This window comes from Bombyx mandarina, chromosome 08, assembly GCF_030267445.1.
Source record: "Bombyx mandarina strain Sakado chromosome 08, ASM3026744v2".
NCBI classification, from domain to species: domain Eukaryota; kingdom Metazoa; phylum Arthropoda; class Insecta; order Lepidoptera; family Bombycidae; genus Bombyx; species Bombyx mandarina.
In genome coordinates, this window is record NC_143215.1 from 3,405,290 (window position 1) to 3,424,907 (window position 19,618).

General features: G+C 37.7%; 2 protein-coding genes across 9 annotated transcripts in view; one reads left to right on the top strand and one right to left on the bottom strand.

The window, feature by feature from the left end:
• Ypel (Yippee-like) overlaps positions 1 to 19,618 on the bottom strand; it is a 174,021-nt gene that overhangs the window by 76,605 nt on the left and 77,798 nt on the right. Inside the window, exon 1 of one of the 8 annotated variants that reach the window (XM_089729460.1) lies at positions 15,208 to 15,396. The exons of 6 other annotated variants lie outside the window; for them this stretch is intronic. The gene's annotated coding sequence lies outside the window, so the exon portion shown is untranslated. Of the gene's footprint in view, positions 1 to 15,207; positions 15,397 to 19,618 lie in introns of those variants that run through there. One more of the 8 variants, XM_089729468.1, reaches the window with a different exon arrangement.
• LOC149502440 (uncharacterized) overlaps positions 1 to 19,618 on the top strand; it is an 84,737-nt gene that overhangs the window by 46,311 nt on the left and 18,808 nt on the right. The gene's annotated exons all lie outside the window — the stretch shown is intronic.

Here is a 19,618-nt window from a genome sequence, read left to right on the forward strand (position 1 = left end):
ATTAATTATGTTCTTATTTTGATATTTCCAGAAACATTAGCGATAAGCTTGCTGTACTTAAATTAAAGGTCAATAACCTTGGTTGCAGTAATGTAGATTTATAGTATGAATATAAAAATGTCGTGGTGGGATTTAATTTATATTTGAATATTTCTTACACGAATTGTATATTAACGAAAAGAAACTTGTTATTTTATCTTGAACGTTTCTCCGAATATATTTTACTGGGATACCATTGAAACTAATTCGCTGAACCTGGTATATATGTAGGATCGGTAAGAACGGAACGTATGAAAAGAGTGTGGAACGGAACGTTAAGATCTGAGTGAGAGAAAACGGAAAAAAACGGAGAAGAGAACGACAGATAGAATGACAGAGAATTGGAAGATGGCGAATTGAGCAAGACGTAATAAAAGTGTTAATTATTAATTATTATTATAATAGAAGATTTTGGAACATTGGAGGTTTTATTTTATGCGCTGCAATTCCTATTCTACATTTATCTATATATATAAAAGAAAGTCGTGTTAGTTACACTATTTATAACTCAAGAACGGCTGAACTGATTTGGCTGAAAATTGGTGAGGAGGTAGCTTAGAACCAGGAGAAGGACATAGGATACTTTTTATCACGTTCCCATTGGGACGTGTCATAAAACGTGGTATAACAAAACGCAACTGATATGTAATAACAAAACGCAACTGACCGCTAAACGTAATATATTCTATGGTTATTTATAGTAGAATTTTGAAGTTGACCAGTTGTGTTTGAAACAAACCGTGTGGCGGAACAAAGTTCGCCGGGTCCACTAGTATTTTATAAATCGAATTAAACTAATGTATATTTATTTAAACTTAGTTTGGCGGACGGGGTCACTTTGAGACATGCAAATGCAGTATTAATGACGAAAATGCAAGCGCTTAATATTGATAAATTCTAGTCACACGAAAGCTATCCTTCCTTCAGACCGGAACGCATCATTGCTCCGAAGTAGAAAAAATAGAACAGCATTCTCTGGCTTTCGCGAATTTAAAGTACTTTTACGATTTAATCTCGTGTTGTTATTGAAAATATTATTATTAACATTAATACGTGAAGCAAAAACTTTGTATCCCTTTTTACGAAAATTGCGTGGACGTAGGAGTATGAAATTTTCCACACTTATAGAGAATATAGAGAAGAAGTGCACAATGCAAATTTTTTTTTAAATAATGCATAAAATATACATTAAATCAATAAAGAAAACATTATACACACTACATACCATGTATTTGACGCACACACGCATGCATACTATTTATTGTCAAACTTTTGCTCTTGTCGTCTGTGGTCAAATTGATAATATCTAGATTAAATATTGTTTGGTCTATATTAATATTTTATTATAGCCTTGGCGAAATTTGTGATTATAGAAGTATAAAATACAATCATAATAATAGTGTACAAACTTACAATTCCAATTATAGTCGAATTTCGACTACTGCGGGACCTCTAGTTATTAAAGTTTCGCATACTTTACAGTTTTTTTGGTCACGGACGACTAAGCCGGCATTTCAATGTTATGCTGATACAAACCGTAAAAGTAGTTCTATGTAGAACGGTAGCACCGATATACGCTGGTAATGACTTTCCCTAGTACATGTACTCCACGCATAAACAGAGCCCACTGAGTTTCTCGCTGGATCTTCTCAGTGGGTCGCGTTTCCGATCCTGTGGTAGATTCTGCGAAGCACGGCTCTTGCTAGGGCTAGTGTTAGCAAATTCTCTCAGGTTGAGCCCGTGAGCTGGGCTACACGTCCGCGCTGGAATACCTCCTTAAGCTACCATAGAGTAGGTAGGGTATTGTATTGTCGGTTGTTATGAGATGTGCTCGCAATGCCAACAGCAGTCTCCAATGGAGGATTATCGCTCAACATGCGGCTGTCTTGGAAGCGAGCGACGATCTTTTTTTCCTACCTAAGCTGATAGCCTTGAGAGGGTATGTCAGCGTAACCGGGCGAGTAGGTGAGCTCACGGGGTTTCAACCTGACGTTGTTGCTAACACGAACCCTAGCAAGAGCCGTGCTTCGCAGAATCTACCACAGGATCGGAAACGCGACCCACTGAGAAGATCCGGCGAGAAATTCAGTGGGCTGTGTCTGTGGGTTAAGTTACTCGCCGAGCCCTTCGTCGCAAGTGACGGGTTCGACGAGAACGATGACCGGTACTTGAGGTACCTAAAAGCACCGTTAGTGGATCTGGAGGATTCGAAATGACGTGTCGCGGCGACGACGAGACGCAACCCTGTCCATTAACAGCTACGACTACTCTGCCTAGAGGATCCGACTAGGAATAAATGATATGATATGAGATATATTCAGTAAGATCCGATAATTACGAAATTAATCCAATACTCGACAGCTAGTATTTAGGCCCATTTTAGTAATAAATAAATATCATGAGGAATATACCTAGTGTTTCCATAAATATTGTAACAAGGAAAACGTTTTTGTTATTATCATTATACGGTACGTTTATTACTTGCATTGTGCGTTACTTTATTTTCGTGTTTCAATAATTATTCATAATAGCATCGCAAAAATATGAACTCATTAAATTTTATCTTAATTGGCTTTAATGAAATCCTTTAAATCATCAGTTATCGGTTGTGAAACATGCATTTCTTCTAGTTGGGAAAATTCGCGAGTGACAACCTTATGAAATGTTTCAGGGGCTCGCAAATCATATCGCAAGTACATACGCTCTGAAAATACCACCTTAAAGTATATTATACGAACGTAATTTTTCTTTTTTTAAACCAAGCGTCGTAACGTCATATGAAGGCCAGTATTCCGCTTGCATGAAGTCAGAAACGCTAATTTTCAACTACGCTTGTGTGGAGCGAGGGTTAAGTCCTGGGTTTTGAGTCTTGTTGAGAGGACTAACATGGTGTTCTTGAGTTTTGTAAACGCTTCAACATCCATCGTTAATTGTGATGTTTAGTAATTACAGTCTTTCATAGTCAACACTTCGCCAAATCGTCAGTGAAAACAGATAATTTATTTCTAGTTCCGCTTTCTATAAAATCTTTCTCGATTCGGTTCTCTTTATCACCCTGCTTCGTTTTAATTCCACAAGAATATTTAACCAAGGTTGGCGCTTAAATGAGGGAACACGGTGAATATTCAAATGAGAATGACAGATTCCAAATTCAAATGTAATGTTATTGTTTTTTTTTATTCATTTATCGTAACGCTATTTTTGGCCAGACAGTGTAATTACACCTAGAGCTCTGAAATCTCTCGGGGCAAATTATCGAAACGACTATAATCATTAGTCACGTAAAATAAATCATGGCTTAATGGTATTAGCCTCGGAACCGGACAACGTCGGGGCGGCTCGTACAGAGAAATGTTCATATGAATATAAATTGTGTTCGATTCATTACGATAGGCCCTTTTAATGTTTTGACTTGGGTAATAATGTCTTTGTTATTTTACGCTGGCGAGATGAGAATGGCTATGTTTTTTTTTATAACATATATTTTAATTGTGATTTTGGCGCACACAACGATACTATTATACTGTAAACTGATTTTCTACCAATATATCTATTTCTACCATTTTATATTCGTATAATATTCGATATGATTTATAATATTTTGTAGATTTTCTGTGTTCTATGTTTGTGTGTGTGTATATTTGAAAGACAGCAAACTTTAAATTTCTTGTCACGGGCAAAACTGCGTTTAGATTCTGTGGTAAGAAGTTAAGACTTTTTAAAATGAACTATTTGAATTATCGTTTTTGAAATACGATATCTCTATCAGAAATTTAAAAATTCTTGTAACGACCAATATTTTTTTAAGGGGCTTCACTACCTTCTCAAGAATGGTATCTTGATACACTTGTGCCGATGTTTTGATACCTTTTTCACAAAAGTATGGCTCAGTCACTCCTTCATAGCTAATATATGTACATATATATATATTTTTTTTATTGCTTAGATGGATGGACGAGCTCACAGCCCACCTGATTTTAAGTGGTAACCGGAGCCCATAGACATCTTTAATGTAAATGCCGCGACCCACCTTGAGATATGAGTTCTAAGGTCTCAATATAGTTACAACGGCTGCCCCACCCTTCAAACCTAAATGTATTAAAGGTTCACGGCAGAAATAGGCAGGCAGGGTGGTGGTACCTAACCTAACAAAAGTGTGAGTCCGCACGAGTAGGTACTACCACCAATATTCTTAATAAAAATATATTTCTTTCTAAGAAGTATATTTTTTGATAAAAAAATAAGTCCAATCTCATTAAAAATGTAATTGCAATACTAACATATTTTACGTTACGAAAACTTTAAGATAAGAAGCGATCAGTCACATTATTGCAGAAATCGAAATCGATACGAATGAAATTACCCTTTAAAAAGTACTCGAACCATTCTCGATAGTTGTAATGAAAGTAGTTATTTTTAGAACTTAACAGTCGATTGACGAACCCTAGTCGCAAGGCTAAAATCAACCTATAATTTCGATTGAGTATTTCTTGGAAAGTGCTTTATTTACCAGGGTGACTGATCGACGAACAGCTTTTGGGTTCAAGTTTACACGAATTTAATTTTAGTTAATCTCAACGAATTACACAGTCACTGAACTGATTTTTAATTAGCTTTCTTCTTTAACGAGTGTACTTACCTACATTAATAAAATCGTCCTTGTGTGATCTCGACAGACTGTGAGAGATAAATATAAATTCATATAGCAGTAATTTTATTACTAGATAAAACACAGCCAATATATTTGATGGTGATATCGCATTTCTTATATTTAGGATCCTCAAAAGAAAAAAAGCAGGTGTGACACTCGCAAATTTTTAGTGTAATATAATAATGCTATTAGCCTTATCTTTTTATTTCTTGCTAAGATGGGCGGACGAGCTCACAGCCCACCTGGTACTAAGCTGTCACCGGAGTCCGTAGACGTCAATTTAATTCAGTCGCCCATCTTGAGACATGAGCTCTAAAATCTCAGTTTTATAGTCAACGGCTGCCCCACACTTCAGAACGAAACGCATTACTGTTTCACGGCAGAAATAGGCAGGGTGGTGGTATTTACCCATGCAGACTTATAAGACGTCCTAACACGAGTAATTGCGCAAATTAGAATTTTTGCGGGTTTGATTTTTTGAAGTACGTATTACAGTAAGAAAAATTTTTTTACCTGCCTGCGGGGTTCGAACACCGGCCCAGACGCATCGCTCGATACGAATGTACCGGGCATCTTATACTTAAGGCCATGATGACTACAATGACTATCTCGCAACCGGAATCCTTAGGACCCGAGTATTATTTACACTTGTCTGGTTTCTCAATATGGGTCTGGCATCCGGAGATATATTATATGGTCGTAGTATTATACTCACTAAAACTGATACTGAACTAAAATTGATAATTTGCTATTGCATTGATACTGGGAACAATCATCATCAAGTGAGCTCCATATTCGCCCACCTAAATGCCAATAAAACACAGATACCTATACAACGATCGTAGCGTGGGCAGACAGCCAACTAGGTGGACCGATGACCTGGGCAAAGTAGTTGGTAGAGACTGAATGAGAAAGGCCAGAGACTGAAGAAAATGGGGTGCATTCGAAGAAGCCTACACTCAGCATTGGGTGAACACGGATTGAAGAAGACCTATACAATGCTACATTAAACGTCAAATTAATATCTGAAGCGGTTGTTTACAATGTGAAGTCGTGACGTTAGAAGTTTGAGAGCCGATCGCTATGATCTACTACATGGTTAAATTAAGCATTTTAAGCACAGAGCAAAGTGGCCCTGATTCACCACAACCAGATCTGCTGTCGTAGTGTATATTTAAAAGCATACAAAAGATAATTTAGCGTTTGAAATCGATCTTGTAATACGTAATCGGAACACGTAATTGCGGTACTGTATTACGCCAAGGACCACGCGATACGGCCCGCGGTCGCCGTCCAAGGTGTTCCACATTAAGCGAACCGCTTCCGATCTGAATGCAACACATGTGAATTTAATTCTTCTTTTTTATTACTTAGATGGGTGGACGAGCTCACAGCCCACCTGGTATGAAGTGGTTACTGGAGCCCATAGACATCTACGACGTAAATGCGTCGTATTTTAGTATTTTTTTAGACTAGCTCCGCCCCGCGGCTTCACTAGCGGTACGACAATTACCCCGGGTAACGTCGCGAGACTCAACTATTTAATAATAAAATTTAATGTTTCCGAAGCGAAGCGAGGGCGGGTCGCTAGTTATTAATAAAAATCAACTGATGTGCGATGTCTACTGTCTCGACGGAAAGCGGGGTCACCCACTGGTTGTCTTTGGGTTACATTGCGGATTCACAATACAACGAATGCTTGGTTTGATAATACACCAACGTTTTCACTTCTCGTTGAGGCAGTGGTTTCTTATCGAACAACCTCTTTACACGTGTTCAATTCAATGCTTCCATAAAGCACATCCTATTTTTAGTACTCTGTGTGATTAATAAACGATGACAGCACTATCAGTATTTCAGATATTTGAGCATGATTTACCGATATTGGAATTTCACACCGAAAGCTGATTATAGCCTCGAAAATTCTATCAATAAATATATTTTAGAAGTTATGTAACGCGAGTTAAGTTCTTCTAAACCTTCTTATGTATATCGACTTAGATTTATTTTTATATTTAGCGGCAGTTATGAAACTTCACAAGCCACTGACAAACTGCTATTGTACTGGATCGATAGCAATTACCATGTTAATACTCGATCGATAGAGCCATTCACTCGATTAATGTCTGATTGAATATTTAGGCTTCGGTAGCCGAGTATGAATTTATGGGTATTTGTAGGAAGTGACAAACGTACTCCTCATGTCTGAGGGTCGTGACCGCTTCCATCTATGACTTTCGTTCTCACGATATTATACCATCTCAAACTGTCTTCGGTTATTTGGAGAGCACCGTAGACGTTAGAATCAAGTGTGACGCGATCTTCTTTTTCAATTTTGCCAGTAACCATGAGTTTTTCATGTTTTATCTCCCTCTGATTATTTAATTATTTACCACTTACAAAATCTTTGATACGTGTATCTTGAATATAATATTTCAAGTGATTCACTACTCATAGCTTATTTTTAACTTTTTTTCGTGTATTTACTTCCAAGGACACGAACGAGCGTATGGTCCACCTAATATAATAGTAAATGGTCATCGTCGTTCGTGGATATTAGCGAGGATAGGAGTAGACTCTGCCTACCAATAATGATCCTTTACAAATATCGTTTTCAGAAGGAAATATTCGCGAGTTATGCAATTTCTTAAATTCCAAAGTCACGCTATTCGGTAATTTTTTTTTATTGCCCTTGTAGGCAGACGAGCACACGGCCCACCTGGATGTGAGTGGTTACCGTCGCCCATGGACTTCACCAATGTCAGGGGCAGAACCAAGCCGCTGCTTACCGCTAACCTTTCACTTCCTACTTTATTTTACGAAAAAATTATTACTAACGGCCCCAATGCCTTTCCGGCTTCATCAGGTGGGCGAGCATAAGCTTAGCCAGGAGGCTTAGGATTTACCATCAGCTACCCAAGCGCCTCCGATAGAGGTTTGACAGCTCAAGCATAGCGAATTCTTTCTACCTTCACTACCGCATCGGAATTACTACCCGTTGAGAAGATGCGGCGAGAAACTTAGCGGGCTAATGTTATAGACTAGATTCAATAAATGCATACAAAATACTATTGCGTATATCTATTTGCGTCACTACTCGCGTGCTCCTTATCGCACGCTGTCCCAACTTACCAGAAGCCTTTTCAGTTCTAAATGAAAGACGACTTGTGAACGCGTGAATGTGTTAAAGTAGAAATAAAAATAAACTAACTTATATATTTACAAATCTTACAAATACTACGTTAAAAATAGAAAATAAATATCTATAAATACATTTAATGTATATAAAGTTAAAATTGGGATATAGAGGAAGAGGTAGACCTAAGAAGAAATGGATGGATTGTGTGAAAGACGATATGGGTAAGAGGGAAGTGAACGAAGAAATGGTATATGATAGAAGAGTATGGAAGGAGAAAACATGTTGCGCCGACCCCAGGTGACTGGGAGAAGGGCAGGATAATGAATGATGATGAATAAAGTTAAAATTGGCGTGATTTACTGTGACTACTGACTTTGTGAATTATTTTAAACGCAAAATTGAACAAGTATTATTAAAACGGATTGTTTTCGTTAAATAACTTAAAAGCAATTTTAATTGGTAATTAACATTAGGATTTTTCTATTGGCAAAAAAGGCAGACCAGCCTGCGATCTACTTGGTGGAAAGCAGCTACTTTTAAATATTGACTATCCTTGACTGACCGCAGAAGAAAATGCTGATATTGAAAACGACAAATTTTGGTAAAATTTTCAAAATAAGGCATATTTAAAAATATACAAACTGAGTTTACAACTGAGATAACAACAACAAATTACAACTGAGAAAAAATTACAACTAATTACAAACTGAGTTCAAAATTGAATACGATTGAATCAAAGTTCCACCAAAAGACAGCTTTTAAAGATAGCTTTTCCTTTTTTATTCCATACTACCGTCCAATCTATATTAATATTTAGTTCGCGCTGTTACAACAAACTATTTTTTTTCGTCGTTCAGCTGATCTGTAAATAGCTATTTACAGATCAGTTTCGATCAAGATTTAGACAAAGGTCAAAAAAATGGCGGCAATTCCCAAGTTTGACCTTTAAGCAAATTGTTTACCTTCGTGAAAATTAATCTAAATCGGATTACGTTTCAGTATGTTTTTTCCTCGGAATTGAATTTCATTATTCGGAACGAATGGCAGTCGAAACAGATTTTTTTTGTTAGATTCCAAGCGTGTTATTGAAATTATTGATTTATAAGAAGCTGTCAAAGGTGAGCGGCCGTATACGACACACGCATTGAATATTTAAAAGAAAAAAACAGATCAAGTCAAAAAGTGACATACGGATTTATAATCTATGTATGTATTAATACGTGAAGCAAAAACTTTGTATCCCTTTTTACGAAAATTGCGTAGACGGAGGAGTTTGAAATTTTCCACACTTATAGAGAATATAGAGAAGTGCACAATGCTAATATTTTTTTTAAATAATTAATAAAATATACATTAAATCACTAAAGAAAACATTACACACACTACATACCATGTATTTGACGCACACACGCATGCATACTATTTATTGTCAAACTATTTGTTCTTGACGTCTGTTGTCAAATTGAGATTAAATATTGTTTGTCTTTGTTAATATTTTTTATAGTGTAGTCTTGCCGAAATTGGTTATTATAGAAGTATAAATACAATCATAATAGTGTACAAACTTACAATTCCAATTAATTATAGTCGAATTTCGACTACTGCGGGACCTCTAGTATGTAATAATACGTGAAGCAAAAACTTTGTATCCCTTTTTACGAAAATTGCGCGGACGGAGGATTATGAAATTTTCCACACTTATAGTGAATATAGAGAAGTGCACAATGCTAATATATTTTTTAAAATAATGCATAAAAGATACATTAAATCAATAAATCAAATCAAAAAATTTTTATTCAACATAAATGAAAGTACATACTTGTTGAACGTCAAAAGAACTACCGCCAAGAAAACATTACACACACTACATACCATATATTTGACGCACACACGCATGCATACTGTTTATTGTCAAACTTTTGTTCTTGACGTCTGTTGTCAAATTGAGAAAAGATTAAATATTGTTTGTCAGTCTTGGCGAAATTTGTGATTATAGAAGTATAAAATACAATCATATTAGTGTACAAACTTACAATTCCAATTAGTTATAGTCGAATTTCGACTACGGCGGGACCTCTAGTTTAAAAGAATTGCCTGTGTAGCAGCCGTCAAGGAAAAACGAATTAACTCAACACACGAGGATATTGGTATTCATACAGGAGTTCGGTCACACACTTTCCAGTTTCATCATCAGACCAGACCTCTACCATATCATTGAATTATTAACAGAAAAATATATATCATCGATTAAACCACAATAAGAAGTGGGATAAAATTGAATTGAAACATTTCATAACATTAAATGCATAGTTAGTAAGTTAATTGTCGGTCCAAATATGTCTAATACTGAAGACATACCTCACGGAATTTACATACCTGTAACATAACAACTAATAAAAAGCGTGTGGAATCTTTACATATATTTCTTCTGTGCGTGTGTTTGTCACTGAACTCCTCCTAAACGGCTGGACCGATTTTAATGAAATTTTCTGTGTACATTCAGGTGGATTCGAGAATGGTTTAGATTTACAAATCATCCCGGCAGATGGCGCTGAAGTTGGTATTTAAGTTATTTATTTATAACTTTATATACTAAACAGTATAAAGGCAGACTTAATGCCATAGGCATTCTCTAACAGTCTACCTTTGGGGGGTGCAGAGATGAACCTTGGTAGGTGAAGTGTGATAGTGATATTACTTAAACTTAATTTTAATCTTTCCTAGAAATAAATTTATATGGCAAAACAACGTTTGTCGGGCCAGCTAGTATTAAAATACAATTGTTTCCTCAACTAAATGTCAAATGTCCTAAGCAAAACAAACAAGCACTTTCTACGTTCATAATAATTAAGTCGGTAATGATGTATCGATATTCGACAGAGACGGATCGGTGCGGGCTGACGTCACAACGGTGCCAGTCCAATTGAAACATCGATATCAGCCAGTATACGGACACAATGACACGACATTTAGATTAAAATTTAATGGTCCTATAAATATACACCGTATAAGAAAGGTAACATCTCACGGTTTCGGGTGAACATGTAAATTTGTAACTTACGCTATCTATACTAATACATATTATAAAGAGGAAAGATTTGTTTGTTTGTTTGTATTGAATAGGCTCCGAAACTACTGAACCGATTTAAAAAATTATTGCACTGTTGGAAAGCTACGCTATCCCCGGGTGACATAGGCTATATTTATTATATTTTAAAAAAAAATTTGGTATCCTTACAGAAACTCTAATAATGTAACCCAATGTGTAACAAAATTACCTAAAATTCTTAAATCGCGAGCGCTACTTCCCAAGCGAAGCCGAGGCGGTCCGCTAGTCATTAATAAGGTTACAGAGGAAATAATGGAGAATTAAATGCAAATTAATTAGTTATAAGCCTGCTGAATTACTGGCTTACATGAAAACCGCCTGTGCAACTATTAATCCAAGCGATTGCTGCTAAATTATAATTGCATCATCTGTCTGTAGAGTTCTTATCACGTTGTTGGTATTTATTATTTACTAGTGTTACCCTACCACGCTCCGCTGTGATTGTCGGGTAAATCTACAAAATATAAGTTAACTTGAGCTAGTTTGAATTACAAGAGCTTTAATGAAAAAAACATATCGACGCTTGAAAGGCAAACGTGACTAAGCGACAGTGCGTAAACTTTACAGTAGACTAATAATTTAAAGTTGAAATACCTGAAAACCAACATTTATTTAAACGAATCTAGCTGTAGTAGAATCTAGCTAGTAGCTGTAGGATTGAAATGATTTTAATAGACCTAGAAATATATATTTATATATTTTAAATATATATTTTTATATTAAAATTGAATCAATAATTCGTAACGCAAACAAAAAGAACACACACAGTATTCATCTAATATTAAATTTAAGTGGTAATTTAAGCTGCGGGCCAGCATTATAATATCGTCTTCTCGCATTAAAACTGTAATAATCTCAAAACTTACAAATTTTACAGGAGAGTGTTTTAAAAGCTTAACATGTGATATTTTTAATATTAATCATCTTTGCAACATTTATTTTTTATTTTTTACATTGTACATTATCTGTATTTTAAAGTAAGATAAAATTATGTATTAATTTTGTTAATAGAAGTCAAAATAATAATAGTAGTCAAATAACTAAAAAAAAAAAAACTAAACTACGCTCTTTTGACAGTATTTATGAAAAAAATACTGGTGATACCAAACGATTCCGCATATTAACTCAATTTCGAATATTTTTGAAATTGTACACTTTTAATGCGAAAAGACGATATGTCCTACCTATATATATATTCAGGTTAGAAGTCTAACCGGACTTTTTGGCGGGAACACGGGGAGAAAAGCGGTGTTGTTTTATTTTATTAGTGTTTCTTATGGTTTAGATGTGAAATAGCGATCGGTTATTAACTGTTTAGCATCTGTGAAAGTGCAAAAATGTGGGACAATAATTAAACAAAGCCGCTGGACGTAGGTTCACTAGTGTTACGATCTCTTGTGAGTCCGCACGGGTAGGTACCACCACACCGCCTATTTCTGCTGTGAAGCAGTCATGCGTGGGGCAGCCGTTGTAACTATACTTGAGACCTTAGAACTTATATCTCAAGGTGGGTGGCGCATTTACGTTGTAGATGTCTATGGGCTCTAGTAACCACTTAACACCAGGTGGGCTGTGAACTCGACCACCCATCTAAGCAATAAAAAATAAATTAAAAAAACGTGGCTTCTCGGGTGCTTCCAAAAAATCTGCTGATAAAGTTTCAGTAAGTAGCCCCCATTTTACGGAGACTATATCTTTCATTTTATTTAATTTTATCCTCATTGATTAAAGTCTCAATTGAACCAACTTCATATCATTTCGCTTCATATCGTTTTGTACATATATACCTATAATAGAATATGTATGTATTTAATAATTGAAGATTTTTATAAACTCAACACTGACAACAGAGAGTGGCAAGACGCCAATTGACATACCTTAAAAAGAGAAGCAGAAGAAAGTCTGAGAAAAATTACCATAAAAGATCTTCGGGTCAACTTTAATTCATTGTACGCTTCAGAAAACGAAGAGGTCCTAATAAACTTCTAATTTATATCAATTTAATTTCATTTAATAAAAACGTAACTCGCGTATAACATTGAGCAAATATAATCTTATGTTGACTGAAATAAAGATTACTATTTTGTACAAAATTTACTTAACGTCTCTTATTTGGATAGTAAGGTCTCATTCTCTATCTGCAAATAATATAGGGGTACCGTTGTTTGTCGTAAATTTAGGACAATACAGCGTTCCTACAGTTTATTTGATCGGTAAACTTTTGTATATTGAAATGTAAAACACTATATTAATTACTACATAATATATTAACCTAGCTTCGTAGGATAGCGGAATACGGAACGACCATCCCGCTCACGCATGTATTATTACGAAATTACCAACCAGTAAAATTAATTTAATTTACGTAATTATGTCTGACGATTATATACAAAAAAAAATTATTGCTTATATGGGTGGACGAGCTCCCAGCCCACCTGGTGTTAAGTGGTCACTGGAGCCCATAGACAACGTAAATGCGCCATCCACCTTGAGATATAAGTTCTAAGGTCTCAGTATAGTTACAACGGCTGCCCCACCCTTCAAACCAAAATGTAATGCTGCTCCATGGTCGAACAGGACCTTCTATCATAGGTCTACGATTGTAAATTTGAACGGGACAACCGTGTATATTTCTACCGCGAAATAAGTTATTAGTTCTTATTGGGAGGATGAGTGAATTCATAAATTTAGTTAGATGGATGAATTTTTTTGGAACACACTTAAGTGTGTTTGACTTAAGTCATACCAAATGTAATTTCAAAAAAAAGAATGCCCTTTTATTTGACTGGCTATGTTTATTGCAATTCAAAGCGATAAGGCTCAGTATATCTGAACGTTGTCATAAAGCGAATATAAAGTTAGTTTAATACAGAATAGAATGCTTCGATTTTTCTATGAAATCAGCTTTAGGATATCTAGCGGTCGACGTGCGACTTAGCAGATAGACATAGCCCACCGAGTTTCTCGCCGGATCTTCTCAGTGGGTTGTAATTCCGATCCCCTGGTGGATTCAAATACTAGGGTTAGTTAGCAAATTCTCTGGTTTTTTTTCCTACCTATGCTGATAGCCTTCAAAGGCTATTTCAGAATAATCTTAACTAATAACTCACGGGGTTCGAACCTGACGACGTTGCTAACACGAACCCTAGCAAGAGCCGACGCGACCCACTGAGAAGATCCGGCGAAAAACTCAGTGGGCTGTGTCTGTGGGTTAATTCGCTCGTCCAGCTCTTCGTCGCAAGCGACGGGTTCGACGTGGACGGTGACAGGATCTCTCAGGTTGAACCTCGTCAATTACTCGTCCGCGCGTCGTTGGGATAGCCCCTTAGGCTACCAACGATTAGGTAGGCAAGAAAAGATATCCGAACTTGTATAAATATTAAAATATGATGAACTTTTTTGAACCGCAATATTATATTATACTTTATTTGTTTTCACACTTGGAAACCTTAGCTACGCGTGAAAACAATATAAGTGCGAGAGAAACATCGCAATTTCATCCTCATATTGATGATTCACGTATTTCGTCTTGGTACAAAATTCAGATCACGAGCGATCGCATCCGTTCATTGAATGTGACGAGCGCGAACCGAAAATAAAAGTGTTTATTTGCTAAAACAAAGCATTCGAGATACTTCCAAAAGGTTCTGGTGCATTTAGTTTGTATTGAAACCGCGGATATTTATAATATTTCATATTTATATTTACTGGTGGTAGGACCTTTTGTGAGTCCGCGCGGATAAATACCACCACCCTGCCTATTTCTGCCGTGAAGCAGTAATGCGTTTCAAGGGTGGGGTAGCCGTTGTAACTATACCTGAGACCTTATATCTCAAGGTGGGTGGCGCATTTACGCTGAAGATGTCTATGGGCTTCAGTAACCTCTTAACATCAGGTGGGCTGTGAGCTCGTCCACCCATCTAAGCAATGAAAAAAAATAATGTATAAGTGCATATTTATAAATCAAATATTTTGGTTGGTTGTCGGTAATGCTGTCAGCCCAAATCCAGTGGTACCAACGTCGCAGTGTAACTTGCGCCGCGCAGAAGTAATACCTTCATCTTCGAAGCGTAGAATAACCTTAATTCCATTATAACGGAGATTTCGAGGTCATGTCTTAATATGACCAACTATACGTTGTTATGCTACCACCAGGTAATCTCTTATTGCTATAAAGGTTCCTGTTCATCTAAGCTAAGAAATTTTACAATAAATTCAGAAAAGCGGAAAAAATAATAATAAGGAATCAATTTGATAACGGTATCTCACCTTTCGACCCGAAAAATGCAACCGGATGCTATTTAAAATAACCACGGAGTAATGAAGAGCACGACTAACATCGGATACGGTAGTTCAAAACGCGCGCCGAGTCAACGCCACGGAGTTACTGCTGCTTCAGTGGCGAAAGCGCGACTGAGTGAGTTGCATACTGCAAGCGAACGTACCAAGTAAAATTTCGTACTAACTGAGACTGAAGCAGACTGAAAAAGTTGCGGATAAGACACCCCCCACCCCCAGACGCATAAATCACAAACTTTCGCAGTTACCAATGTTCGTGTTTAGCGTCTGCATATTATGGAGTTTGTTATGAATAGTTACTTAAGATGAAAATGACAATAGGAAAATATGTTTGTTTAGGAAAAAAAACAATCCCATAATATATTGTATGTGGTATAAAAAAACACCGCTGATTGTATCGAGTCCTAAAATTGTTGTATCACAAAGATCACAATGCTTGAATCCTTTCAAAAGAATGTTTTTTGTTGAAAGGTTCCCATATTCTTAATGTCATATATCTATTCTAAAATTCCTTGGTTTTAAAATGATAGTCAATATATCTAGAGGAATAAGCAATTTGTGTATGTACTAGCACTAATTAAAATCTACTTATCTAGTACTGATGAATCCACGAAGAGCCAGTGATCGGTATAGCAGTTTTATAACTATAGATAATAGCTAAATTCACTATTCGTTTACCGTCAATAAGAAATCAAGTTTCATTGATCAGTCCAGGAGATTTTAACATCCGATGTATGATGTACTTATATTTTTATACCACATCCAATGAATTTTACGTAATACTGCGAAGGTCCTTAACCGGCGGCGGGGCGTTGCATTCGATCGCTGCAAGACAAAGCGGTGTCAACGTCCCGCCCTCGGCGGCGAATGACCGCCGGCGGAAACGTTGCAGGTAGCGAACAAACATCTACGAGTATATAAGAAGAGCGATCCAGGCATTTCTTCCTTTGTAAATATTCGAACTTTGGCATTTCGTTAAGCACGCGATCGAATCGTTTCAGCGGTCGAACTTTATAACGTCAGGGTGTTCTCGATAATACAACATTGTAACCCCTCAAACTTATTTTTCAGTAAAATATTTGACTGATTTCTCTTAAAATTATAAACACTAGCGGTCGTCCAGTAGTCGAAATTCGACTATAATTAATTGAAATTATAAGTTTAAATATCTTTTTATGGTGGCCCAGTTTTATGGAGGTCTGTCCAGTTTCACCAGGGCAAGTGGGCGAACAGAGACTCAGCCATGAGAGGTGGGATTTGCTAACAGCTGCCCGAACGCCTCCGAAGAAGACCTAACAACTCAAGAGCAACTGCTTCGCGAATGAATCTACTAACGGATCGGAATCGCGACCCGCTGAGAAGATCCCGCGAGAAACTCAGCGGGCTGGTGCATTGGTTAGGTTGCACGTCGAGCTCTTTGCCGAGTTCGACAAGTACGGTTACCGGGATCCCTAAGCCTGCTCCTAGTGTTAGAGCTGAAGGCCTCTAATGCAAGAGTTATTGGATCTAATAGATCCGTAAGGACGTGTCTAAGGCGATAACGGTGACTTGCTCCTGCGTGATCAGGATTCGGGGAGTAGTCAGCGGTGGCAACGTTAAGACGATTATCATGACGTGAACATTCTATTGTCAAAGACTATTATCACAGATTTCGCCAAAGCTACACTTCGGACAAATAATATTAAAGATAAGTAATATTAATCTGTTCTCAATTTGACCACAGACTTTAGGCAATAATAAAAGTTTGACAATAAACAAAGAGTATAATATATAATATGTGTTGTGTCAAATACCCATATGGTAGTTTGTGTAATGTTTTTATTTATTGATGTAATGTATTTTTTTACATAATTAAAAAATTCCATACGCAATTTTCGTAAAAAGGGGCGCAGAGTTTTTGCTTCATGTATTAATACATAGATATATTTTGTTATGGATACTTTTGTGTTTGAAAAAACCATGCCAACGTAAATTTTTGACGTACATTGTGTATAGTTCAAAAAACGCAGCCATTCTTGCGTTGCTTGTAACGTAGTCATGCGAAAGTTAATTCTTCGAAACGCTATTACGACTTTATTTTATTCCACCCGCAATAAAGGATTTTGAAATCGTTTCGAGATTCGTTTTTAGGTGCACAGATACTGCACTTACATGTTTTGCAGTTTGAGTTCTCCATGGGAAGTGCCAACAATAGTTCAATTGTTGGAGATGATCTTGTCATCTCCGTTTTATCTTGGCACTAACTAGAACCTACGGTCACTAGTAAGTTAAGACAGAACCTTTTGACCATCCGGCTTTAGACTGAACTTCTTTACACGTGGTTTGTCAAGCGTTATGACCTTCTTCAGGATTGAGGAGAGTCCTCGGCAGTGGCTTGGCTATGGTATCAGCAACGGTCCACCATCAGGTGGGCGGTATGCTTGTCTGTCTATATTGGCCAATATATACCAATGCGGTGGACCGACCAAATTAAAACTGCAGTGGGAGGTCCCCTAAATTAGTGCAGTAGAATGACTTCGAGCAGGGAGAGACGGCGGGACATCGTGGGACGCATCAAGTCTGCTCCTTTCAACACTACATGACGATCCTAAATTTGGATGCCTTAAAATGTAACATTTTACGACACAAAAGCGAAGGACTCGTTGGATTTAAAAAAATTAAGATGCAAGTTTATAAATTATTAAGAGGTTGAATTTCTTAAAACTCACATAAAATTTTAGGTGCTTATTAAATTTAATATTTTACTTCGAATAAATATGACGGCGTTAACGATATTTATGTTATATAGCACGTGCAATAGGAGTGACTCACACAAGCCAGGTGCGCCGGCCGTGTCGTTCCACTCGTAAACAACAGCTGCAACAGAAGTGACTCATAAGCCAGCTGCGCCGGCTAGTATAAAAAGGCGGAACGTGCCTTGAAATGAACATTCGTTCGACTGCGTTTGCCCGGTGCACTTACTATATCGTTGTTACGTTGTGTGATTCAGTGACTGTTGTACGTACTGGTTAAAGTTGGACAAGTGTTAAAGTGAATTGTCAAGTTAACATATTGTTGATTAAATCAGAAACCAAAGGTGACTTCGTTTTACTTGGTGTTCAACAAGATAATATCTACCTTCAAGCTTACATCAGAAGTGAGATCAGGACTCTACTCTCACTGGCGTGACGTGTTTGAACATGAAGTACAGCAAAAAAAACATGATGCAGATCAGAATACTAGTAGTGGTACGCCACAAGAGCGTGAATGCAGCATACGTAAGTCGTGTAATAACGTCTGTTACCTCGATGGAAGATCTGAGCCACGAAGAAATCGTCACATCTTACGTTCTGGCTCATGTTGCCCAGTTTGACTGTCGACTTCATCACATGGCATTTACTAACGGAAATACAACACGTAACAAGCTATTGCAAGAAATTAAGGCAAGTGCAAATCTCAAGTGAAACTTCGATCGCAATAATGGATCTGTCATGACGAGTGGGTAGTTCCGACACGAATCGTTTTTAAGCCAATGACTACTGCTAGAGTTACATGGCACTAGTACAGTAAACCAGGACATGAGACTGTGAATTGTCGCTGAAATTTTAGAATCTACTAGATTCAATACCAATAACACTACACGTTCGATGACTTCGGGCTCCAGCAAGCAAGCAAACAAGAAAGCAAGCAAGTTTCCGTGGGGAAGAAAAATTGACACATCTGAAGTCGTCGTGACCTGTAAGATAAGACGTCCGGTGCGTTCGTGTCTGGCGATGCGGCGGTATTCGGGTTCCGCTGGCGGATGCAGGTTTTTTCCGGTGAAGTGCGTGCTTGTGCGTGCTTGACAATTGTTCGCGGTTGGCTTCCTCAGTGTGGGAGTAACATCGTGTAAGAGAGGTGGAACCCGTAAAATTGTAGTTTGCGTGGTGGCTGGTAAGATTTGTTGCGGTAAGAAGTTTGCATGGTGGTAAAATGTCTTGTGAGTCTGCACAGGTAGCCGGAGGTGAGACTTCCGCGGTCGCGGCCCACCCAGTCCGCGAGAACCGGGCAGATCGCCTCGACGGTACGGAGGCCGGCCGACGGGTCCGCCAAACGACGAGACCACGCCTCCAGCACGGACTGCCGATATTGGAGCCCCCGCGCTCCGGCTGCACTTGCGCTAGGGCGCGCCGCCTCGTAGGAGACTGTGAGGTATCATTGAATAACTCTGACTGCGATCGCGCGCTGCCGGCGTCGCAGCGCGGCGACGTTCTCGTGGGTAAGGACGTGGCACCAGACGGGTGCTCCGTATAGTGCCATCGACCGCACGGGTACCATCACCCTTTTTTTTTTTTTTTTTTTTTTTTAACGCTGGGGAATCCATTTACGGATACCCGGTCCGGGGGGATAACGAACCGGGTTA